Below are 10,261 nucleotides of genomic sequence, written 5' to 3'. Positions count from 1 at the left end.
GAACTCTTCAGGCGGCAGGTGCAGGTTTCTGATGCGCCGAGGCGTTCGGGTCTCGGGTTGAAGGTCTCAGCAGCTGAGACGATACTTTATGATCGCCCTTGACCGCCAAAGAATCTCATGATGAAGCTAGGACCAGCAAAAGTCAGAAGTCAGAGTGAGAAACAAGTTTCATCTTCATGGAATTAAACTTTAAGTGCTTTTAAGGCAACCAAAATGATATTTTTATTGGTGCGCCTCAGATCAAATAATTTGTAATATATATGTGTATATATATATAATTGTGAATTATATTTATATAGCGCTTTTTTCTAGTGACTCAAAGCGCTTTACATAGTGAAACCCAATATCTAAGTTACATTTAAAGCAGTGTGGGTGGCACTGGGAGCAGGTGGGTAAAGTGTCTTGCCCAAGGACACAACGGCAGTGACTAGGATGGCGGAAGCGGGAATCGAACCTGCAACCTTCAAGTTGCTTGCACGGCCACTCTACCAACCGAGCTATACCGCCCCATAATATATATATATATGTATATATATATATATATATATTAGTGGTGTGGGAAAAAATCAATTCGAATACAATTCGAATCGAATACGTTGTGCGATTCAGAATCGATTCTCATTTTTAAAAGATCGATTTTTTTTTTTTTTTTATCAATCCAACAAAACAATACACAGCAATACCATAACAATGCAATCCAATTCCAAAACCGAACCTGACCCAGTAACACTCAGAACTGCAATAAACAGAGCAATTGAGAGGAGACACAAACACCACACAGAACAAACCAAAAGTAGTGAAACAAAAATGAATATTATCAACAACAGTATCAATATTAATTATAATTTCAGCATAACAGTGATTAAAAATCCCTCATTGACATTATCATTAGACATTTATAAAAATAAAAAAAAGAACAATAGTGTCACAGTGGCTTACACTTGCATGGCATCTCATAAGCTGGACAACACACTGTGTCCAATATTTTCACAAATATAAAATAAGTCATATTTTTGGTTCGTTTAATAGTTGAAACTAATTTACATTATTGCAATTAGCTGATAAAACATTGTCCTTTACAATTATAAAAGCTTTTTTTTTTTTTTATCTACTACTCTGCTAGCATGTCAGCAGACTGGGTAGATCCTGCGGAATTCCTATGTATTGAATAAATACAGAATCCTTTTAAATGGGGAAAAAAAAATTTTAAAATCGAGAATCGAATCGAATCGAAAAAATCGATATATATTATCCAATCGTGACCCCAAGAATCGATATTGAATCAAATCGTGGGACAACCAAAGATCCACAGCCCTAATATATATATATGTATATATATATATATATATATATATATATATATATATATATATATATATATATATATATATATATATATATATATATATATACATATATATATATATATATATATATATATATATAAATGCATATATATGTATATTTATAGGTCTATATGCGTATGTATATATGTATGTAGATATATATGAATGTGTATATATACACATACATACATATATACATATAAACCTATATATACATATATACCTGTATATATATGTGTGTGTGTATATATATATATGTATGTATATATATATATATATATATATGTATATATATATATATATATACACACATATATATACATACATATATACATGCATGTATACATATATATAGATACATACACATATATACATTCTTGTATACATAGATACATACATATATATTAATGTATGTATGTATATATAAATATATATTTTTAGATGTATGTATGTATATATCAATGTATATATATCAATATACATATTTCAAATTAATACCAAATATTATATATACATATATATATATATATATATATATATATATATATATATATATATATATATATATATATATATGTATGTATATATTTGTATATATATATATATATATATATATATATATATATATATATATATATGGTATTTATTTGGAATATCCTACCTGTTATATCTCTTTTAATTATTTTAGCTTAAATTGTGTTTTATTTTTAAATAGTATTATTTTTTATTTTATATATATATATTTTTTTTAAGTATCATTTTTTTTAAATCTGCATATTTTGAGTGCTAATCTAAACTCATTTCTGAAGTGGGAACATTTATATATATATTTTTTTGTCCCGTGTATTTTGTGTCATGTCAAAATTAATTATTAATGTATCCCTTTCATAATAATAGCAGTTATATAAACGTAATAAATGCCTCATTAATACTTATCATATATTTATAGAATATTTTTGGCGCTCATTAGTAGTCAGTAAATATTTTTTATTCTTTCTTGTTAGTTTGTTATCCAATACTATAATTTCATAAATATTTTTTTATTATTAAATGTATATTTTTATTTAAATGTATTTTTTTAGGTCTCTGTTGCGATTTAAAAGCCCTGACTGAAAACACCACATTTTAATCCAGATTAAGACAGTTGATCTTTTTTCCCCCAGTTTATTTTCCATTATACCGCACAAAATCCTCATCATTAAACATCACCATCACCCATCACCATCACCATCATTAACAATCACAATTAACCTTCACCATCAACCATTGCATTACAATTCTGCATCCCCAATACATTGCCATGAACCATCATCGTATTTCATTAATGTTTACATCACCATTATTTATCATTGTCAACAGTCAACCATCACCACTAACCATACCCATCAACATCATTAACCTTTACCATCAACCATCACCATTAATTACCATTGTCAACAGTCATGGACATCAACCATCACCACTAACCATACCCATCAACATCATCAACACTTACCATCAATCATCAACCATCACCATTAATTACCGTTGTCAACAATCATCGTCAAACATCACCATCAGTCATTAACCTCAACCATCTCATCCATAATCACCCTCAATCAACATAATCACATCAACTATCCCCATCAAACATCACCATCAACCATTACCATCACCCATCATCAACTGTTACCTTTTAAATTACCAACAACCGCCACCATTAAGTATTACGCTTCCCATCACCATCAACCACTCCAATTAACCATCACCATCAACCTTTACCATTACACATCACCAACAACCATTACAATCAACCATTACCATCAACCTTTACCATTACCCATCACCCTCAACCATTACAATCAACCATCAACCATTACCATCAACCTTCACCATTACACATCGCCAACAACCATTACAATCAACATCACCATCAACTATTACCATCAACCTTTACCATTACCCATCAGCAACAAGCATTACAATCAACCATCACCATCAACCATTACCATCAACCTTTACCATCACCCATCACCATTAACCATTCCAATCAACCATTACCATCAACCTTTACCATTACCCATCACCAACAACCATTACAATCAACCATCACCATCAACCATTACCATCAACCTTTACCATTACCCATCACCATCAACCATTACCATCAGCCCTTACACTACCAATCACCATCAAGCATTACAATCAACCATCACCATCAACCTTTACCATTACCCATCACCATCAACCATTCCAATCAACCATCACCATCAACCTTTACCATTACCCATCAACATCAACCGTTCCAATCAACCATCACCATCAACCATTATCATCAACCTTTACCATTACCCATCACCATCAACCATTGCAATCAACCATCACCAGCAACCATTACAATCAACATAAATCTTTACCATCAAACTTTATTATCAACCATTACAATCAACTATTAGCATCACCCATCACCATCAATCGTTACCATCAACATTGCCATCAACTACCACCATCAAACATTACCATCAACATTGAAATCAACCATTACCATCAACCATTACCATCAACCATTACCATCAACCATTACCATCAACCATTACAATCAATCATTACCAGCAACCATTACAATCAACATAAATCGTTACCATCAAATTTTATTACAATCAACCATTACCATCACCCATTACCATCAACATAAATCTTTACCATCAAACTTTATTATCAACCATTACAATCAACTATTAGCATCACCCATCACCATCAATCGTTACCATCAACATTGCCATCAACTACCACCATCAAACATTACCATCAACATTGAAATCAACCATTACCATCAACCATTACCATCAACCATTACCATCAACCATTACAATCAATCATTACCAGCAACCATTACAATCAACATAAATCGTTACCATCAAATTTTATTACAATCAACCATTACCATCACCCATTACCATCAACATAAATCTTTACCATCAAACTTTATTATCAACCATTACAATCAACTATTAGCATCACCCATCACCATCAATCGTTACCATCAACATTGCCATCAACTACCACCATCAAACATTACCATCAACATTGAAATCAACCATTACCATCAACCATTACCATCAACCATTACAATCAATCATTACAATCAACATAAATCGTTACCATCAAATTTTATTACAATCAACCATTACCATCACCCATTACCATCAATCGTTACCAACAACATCGCCATCAACCATTACCATCAACTACCACCATCAAACATTACCATTGACATTGCAATCAACCATTACCATCACTATCAACCATTACCATCAACCTTTACCATTACCCATCACCATCAACCATTACAATCAACCATCACCATCAACCTTTACCAGCAACCATTACAATCAACTTAAATCTTTACCATAAAACTTTATCAACATTGCTGTCAACCATTACCATCAACTACCACCATTAAATATCATCATCAACATTCCAATCAACCATTACCATCAACCATCAAACAACATTACCATCAACCATCAGCATGAACCAATTCCATCAACCATAACCGTAGATTATCGTCAACAATCACCCTCAAACATCACCATCAATCATTATCATCATCATCATCATCATCATCAACTATCCCCATCAAAATTACCTTTTAAGTTACAATCGACCGTTACCATCAACTTCAACATCAAACATTACCACCACCCAATACCATCAACCATTACATGACCAATATCATCACCATCAATGGCTATCATTTAGAATACCATAAATCATTACCATCACCCATCAAACATAACCATGACCATTATCATCACCATCAAGCGTTACAATTTAAATTACCATCAACCGTTACCATCACCCATCAAACATTACCATGACCATTGTCATCACCATTTAAGCATTATCATTTAGATTACAATCAACAATTACCATCACCCATCACCATCAACCATTACATCACCATCAACCATTACATCACCATCAACCATTACATCACCATCAACCATTACATCACCATCAACAGTCACCATTTAAATTACCATCACCCATTATTATGACCTTCACCATCACTGTTGGGTATTGTCAACAATCACCATCATCATGATGGAGGAAGATGGTGAAGACCATAGTTGGATTACATGGTGTGGATCAAAGGCCAGCGGTGTTGAAAGGTTTGAGTCTTGATGCTCGCCTGTAAAGTCACATCCCAACTGTGGTGACATCATCCACCGCGTTAAAGGTCAGAGGTCACACGCTTTAGGGGGTTCACAGCTGCTTGTTGCGTAACAGCAGCTGGTGACCTCACGTCAACCGCGCAGATTCGCTCTTCTGCTTCACTTCTTTTTACACCTGCGTGACCACTAAGAGGACAGTTAGCGTACACCAAACTTTTTACACTGGATGTGGCGGCCATTTATGTAGTTTTTACCTTCAAAACCACTAAAATATATATAAAAATATCTATTTAAAAAAAAAAATATATATATATACATATATAATTGTATTTATTTATTTGTTATCTTTTTTATTTTATGTTTTTATATATACTGTATCGGTTTTGAAGGTGAAAACTACAAAAATGGGCGCCACATCCAGTGTAAAAAGTGGCCATTTTTGTAGTTTTCATCTTCAAAACCGCTACAATATATATAAAAATATTTTTTAAATATTTATATGTATATATATATATATATATATATATGTTTGTATTTATTTTATTTATTTATTTTTTTAAATATTTTTTTATATATTGTAGCGGTTTTACAAAAATGGGCGCCACATCAAGTGTAAAAAGTGGCCATTTTTTTAGTTTTCATCTTCAAAACCGCTACAATATATATAAAAATATGAAAAATAAAAAATAAATACAAATATATATATATATATATATATATGTATATATATTTATTTTATTTTTTTATTTTTTTAATATTTTTATATATATATTTTATAAAAAATAAATAAATAAAAAAAATACAAATATATATATATATATATATACATATATATATATATATATATATATATATATATATTTTTTTTTTTTTATATTTTTATATATATTGTAGCGGTTATACCAAAATGGCCGCCACATCCACATTATAAAAAAATAATAGTAAAAAGTTTATATATACATTTTTTTTTTTTAATATATATTTTTATATATATTGTAGCGGTTTTGAAGGTGAAAACTACAAAAATGGCCGCCACATCCACATTAAAAAAATTATAATAAAAACTATATATATATATATATATATATATATATATATATATATTTTTTTTTTTTTTTTTTAAAGAACTAGAAAGTTAAATTTTGGTAGAAGTTTCCTGTGAATGCTGAAGAGCCAATGCCAAACTGAAACGCTAACAGTTAGCTCACTGGCCAGACAGCGCGAGTAACCAAAAATATGAGACAATTGAGTTTAAAAAAGCTAACATGCTACCAGTATGATGTTAACATGCTAACAATAGCATGCTTACACTTAGCATGAGTGAAATACCACAAATTGAAACTTGCTAAATTGGCAAAGAAAAAATCTAGCAGGCTAATGATAGCATGTTCAAATAAACTGTAACATTTGTACTCAAAAAATGTGTTAAAAGTACGAGCCTGCTTTTGTTAGCATGTATGAATTACCAACATATGACTGAGGTGTATACCCACAAAATTAGCTGAAAAATTTTTTTAGCAGGCTAATGTTAGCATGTTAAAATAAACTGTAACATGCGTCAAGTACCAAAATATATTTTTCTGAAGTGTGTACTCAAAAAATGTGATAAAAATACGAGCCTGCAATTGTTAGCATGTGTTAAATACCAAAAATATGGCTGAGGTGTATACCTTTTAAAATTTGATTTTAAATCATCTTATCAGGCTTGTCCCTGACAGTTTGGCTATGTTTTAGTTTTTTCCCTCTGCATTTGTCTTTGTTTCCTTTGTGTGTGTAGTATTTCCTGTCAGCGCTCTTATTTTGTCTGTTTCCTGTGTTCCTCCCTGGGTGCTGTTTCCCCTCAGCTGCGGCTGATTGGCGACTGGCCACACCTGGTGTCAATCAGCCCGCTCCTATTTTTACCTGCTTTGTCTTCCAGTCAGAGCTGGATTATTGTCGTTGCTACTTTTCATGTTGTGTCAATTTAGCGTTGCGGTAAGCTATATTCGGTAGCTGTTTGTAGCTTATTGTCTTTTGTTCCCTACTTCCAGTTTTGTTTGTTCTTAGCCAAGTTTGTTATCCGCCTTTTGTTGTACCCTTTGTTTAATTTTGTTTTCGTGTTAAAGATTAAATCATATTTTCTCACTCAAGGCCTGCCTCCTTCTCTGCATCCTGGGGTTCGTCACAAACTAACTGATAAATCTGTGTTAACAAAATATATTACTCTGTGTATACTCAAAAAAATGTTTTAAATGCTAGCCTGCTATTGTTAGCATGTATTAAGTACCAACATTTGACTGAGGGGTTTGCCTACAAAATTAGCTAAAAAAAAAAAATCTAGCACGCTAATGTTAGCATGTTAAAATAAACTGTAACATGCGTCAAGTATCAAAATATATTTCTCTGAGGTGTGTGCTTGAAAAATGTGTTAAAAATGCTAGCCTGCAACTATTAGCATTTATTAGGTACCAACATATGACTGAGGTGTATACCTACAAAATTCATAAAAAAAAAAAAAATCTGGCATAAAAGTGTTAGCATGCTAACAGGTATCATCCGTCAAGCAACTAAATATTTGACTCTGACAAAATTCACTAAAGAAAAGCTAGCATACAAGCAGTACTATGCTAACAGGTATCATCCATCAAGCAACTAAATATTTGACGCTGTGGTGTATACCTACAAAATTCACACAAAAAAAGCTAGCATATCAGCATTAGCATTGACTCTCTTGCCTCCTCCGACCGGCCGCCCCCGAACGTGGGATGCTTCCATTGTGGAGGAGGGGAAAAAATAAAAAATCTCAGCCCGGCTCCGACGGCTGCCTTCGCTTTGCCTCGTCGAGAAACGTGGCTTACCTCAGAGACACTGGCGGTCACCACACCCCTCCGATTTTCACTAAAACACTAGTAACACAATAGGCAGATAAGGGATTTTCCAGAATTATCCTAGTAAATGTGTCTAATAACATCTGAATCGCTCTGCCGTCTAGTTTTTTTTGTTTTTCTAGTTCTTCACTTTCACTTTCCTCATCCACGAATCTTTCATCCTCGCTCAAATTAATGGGGAAATTGTCCCTTTCTCGGTCTGAATCGCTCTAGCTATTGGTGGCCATGATTGTAAACAATGTGAGAATGTGGTGGTAATAAGTCGGCTCTTACCGTAGACATCAATCAATCAATGTTTACTTATATAGCCCTAAATCACTAGTGTCTCAAAGGGCTGCACAAACCACAACACAAACCACTACGACATCCTCGGTAGGCATGAGTGGAGAGCTTGCGTCGTTCTTCGTGCACCTGTCAAAGAGGCAGGTGCGGACTCTCTTGCCTCCTCCGACCGGCCGCCCCCGAACTTGGGATGCTTCCATTGTGGAGGTGGGAAAAAAATAAAAAATCTCAGCCCGGCTCCGACGGCTGCCTTCGCTTTGCCTCGTCGAGAAACGTGGCTTACCTCAGAGACACGGGTGGTCACCACACCCCTCCGATTTTCACTAAAACACTAGTAACACAATAGGCAGATAAGGGATTTTCCAGAATTATCCTAGTAAATGTGTCTAATAACATCTGAATCGCTCTGCCGTTTAGTTTTTGTTTTGTTTTTCTAGTTCTTCACTTTCACTTTCCTCATCCATGAATCTTTCATCCTCGCTCAAATTAATGGGGAAATTGTCCCTTTCTCGGTCCGAATCGCTCTAGCTGCTGGTGGCCATGATTGTAAACAATGTTCAGATGTGAGGAGCTCCACAACCCATGACGTCACGCGCACATCGTCTGCTACTTCCGGTACAGGCGAGGCTTTTTTATTAGCGACCAAAAGTTGCCAACTTTATCGTGGATGTTCTCTACTAAATCCTTTCAGCAAAAATATGGCGAAATGATGAAGTATGACACATAGAATGGAGTTGCTATCCCCGTTTAAATAAGAACATCTCATTTCAGTAGGACTTTAAATGACTTTGCACTCCATCTTTATCTTTATATAGCCAGGAATGAGATAATGATGTGACGACTGTCAAGGCGTGAGTAAAATAAGTCACAGCAGGAGGGGTCAAAGGACAATCCTCACCTGTCTGCTCACCTGTCGGAACACATCAAGTGGAAACAAGTCCTTGAATTCACCTTCACTCTTGATATTGATAGAAAAATGGATGACTCGTCACGCCATTTGAAACGCCGCGAAGGCAACTATTGTAGCTCCGCCCACAAACTGGCGAGTTTGCCCAAAAGAAAGGTGTGTGTCTTACCTGCCCGGCCCTTCCATCAAATGTCCACGGAGCATTTTCAAAAAAAAAACGTCCGACGGCAACTTGTGTGTGTGTGTGCATGTGTGTTGTGTGTGTGTGTGTGTGTGTGGCGAGGCCGTGATGATGCAGGAGGGATTAGGATCCAACCTCACGATACTTGCCCCCCCCCCCCCTCCCCAGCCCTCACCCGGGATCATCCCTGCAGGAAGACCCGCCCTCCTGCCCCCGCGCCCTGGACTAATGGTACACTCCGGTCTCTTGCAGCAAAAGCGGTCACAGGCAACTCCGTCAGGTCAAAGGTCATGGCTACATCAAACTAGCATACTTTTTTATAAAAGTTTTTTAAAACACTTACGTATCTTCATTGCTGTTGTCATGGAGACAAAAAAGATCCTCTACATGTGACAGGAGCATATATTGTTATCATTATTTCCAGTATTATTATTATTATTATTATTATTATTGTTGTTATTATCCTTATTATTATTAGTATTATTATTATTATTATCATCATTATTATTATTAATAATAAT

At 34.2% G+C, this 10,261-nt stretch overlaps 1 protein-coding gene across 1 annotated transcript in view; it reads right to left on the bottom strand.

Annotated features, from left to right (window-relative positions):
* The window catches only part of LOC133535419 (synaptic vesicle glycoprotein 2B-like), a 51,193-nt gene extending 41,449 nt beyond the window's left edge, over positions 1-9,744 (bottom strand). The window contains exons 1-2 of the mRNA XM_061875247.1: positions 9,551-9,744; positions 1-126 (exon numbers count right to left, since the gene is read on the bottom strand). The exon at positions 1-126 is cut by the window's left edge and continues 515 nt beyond it. The gene's annotated coding sequence lies outside the window, so the exon portion shown is untranslated. The remainder of the gene's footprint in view (positions 127-9,550) is intronic.
* Between the last annotated feature and the right edge of the window lie 517 nt (positions 9,745-10,261).

This window comes from Nerophis ophidion, linkage group LG02, assembly GCF_033978795.1.
Source record: "Nerophis ophidion isolate RoL-2023_Sa linkage group LG02, RoL_Noph_v1.0, whole genome shotgun sequence".
NCBI classification, from domain to species: domain Eukaryota; kingdom Metazoa; phylum Chordata; class Actinopteri; order Syngnathiformes; family Syngnathidae; genus Nerophis; species Nerophis ophidion.
Note: the sequence above shows the minus strand (reverse complement) of the source record. Positions and strands in the feature narration are given on the sequence as shown.